Genomic DNA, 1,620 nt, shown 5'->3' with positions numbered 1-1,620 from the left:
AAAGGGTATGGACACAGGCAGTGCTTGTTTTCACCTAGAGAAAGTGATGTTCTCAGAATTTTTCTGATATGTCGATTACTTTCCCAGATGAGATCTTTCACTGTCCCTCCTAATGACTCAGTTAGAGATGTACCACCTTTCCTGACGCTACCCTGGATAGCCAAACATTGCCAGTTGTAGGATTTGGGGACTTCATGCTGTTCCTATGAAGGCTTGGCTTCCATCTGGCTTCCATGGCTTTTATGAAATCATTGCCTTTGGGTCATCTTTAATGTCTTTGCGAAAGGAATCTGCCACTAATTTCCCACTCTTCCTCTATGCTGTGTTGTGGTAGAGTCAGATTTCTACATGTCTTGTGTCCAGATCATTAGACAAGACAGGGCATGCTATGAATTGATGAGGTACTGGACTGGAATATTTGCTTTGACCTGGAAAAGTGAAAGACTTGGACAGAGTTTTGCATAATAAGTTCTCCATGGACTTTTAAAGCCAGTGGATTTGCAAGGGGCTAATTAAAAGTTTCATTGTGCAATCATGTAAGAAATCTCTTGAAAGCTAAAGTTATGTTCCTTTGCCTCTGGAGCACAAAAAATATAGTGCGAGCCTGTGACCGATCACGGCCCCGCAGTGCATCCTGACTATCTCATTTTTAAATAAATTCATAATAGAAACAAAATTTAATTTCATACACATCCAGAAATAGCATATAATTCCAATATGAAATTGAATGTGTAGATACTGTGCTAAAAGAACTCAAAATTAACTGGGGTAACTATCCTTTACTCTGAAGCAAATTAGGACCTGAAACACAACAATGTCATCTCCTTTTATCATGCCTTAAGCATAAGACTTTGCTTGCTTTTTTTTTTTTTTTTCTTTTTAATGTATGGTAAGAATCATGTCATCAACTACTTATTCCCACCCACAGAAGAGTAAGGAAAATTCTTCAGGGATTTTATGCTACTCAAGAAGAAGATGCAAGAAAAACTTCTTGATCTAAAGAATTATACAACAATGTGGCTAAGAGAAAGTCTCTTCCAGGAAATGTTTTACCATTGTCTGCAAAGAGTTAATTTTCAGCAAAAGGAAATGAGTGCAGATGCAGTAGCACTGCCAGGGCTACTAAATGAATTTAACTCTCTCTGACCTTAGTGACATCGCTCCTTCACTCGATGGTCTGCAGATTAAAACAGACATGCAAAAGAGCAACAGAACCAATGAAGTCAGATTTCCTACAGGTTTGTGTGCTGCATCCCCCCATTTCCTTCACCGCTGCAACCATCTCAGCTAATCACCCCTGCTTCACTGTAACTGCTTCAATAACACGCAGCTGAAACCTGTGCTTACTGTACCGCTGCATCTCCCGTGTTATCGGCAGATACTCTTCAGGAATAACCACGACACAAGGACAGCTGCTGTTGTAGACAAACTCGGATTCTTTTCAACAACTTCACAGGCAGGAGGAGGTAGATTATATTAATCAAATGATTTTACCAAGGATGATGGGGTGAGCTCTGCTTGTGCGATTTCTCTGTCAAATTGGCCACTTTGAGTAGAAAGCATTTATTAGCTATAAATCCTCATTAGCAGTCAGATGGAACTACATATGCCTAATGATTT

Source organism: Gallinula chloropus, assembly GCF_964237585.1.
Source record: "Gallinula chloropus genome assembly, chromosome: 1".
Taxonomy (NCBI): Eukaryota; Metazoa; Chordata; class Aves; order Gruiformes; family Rallidae; genus Gallinula; species Gallinula chloropus.
Note: the sequence above shows the minus strand (reverse complement) of the source record.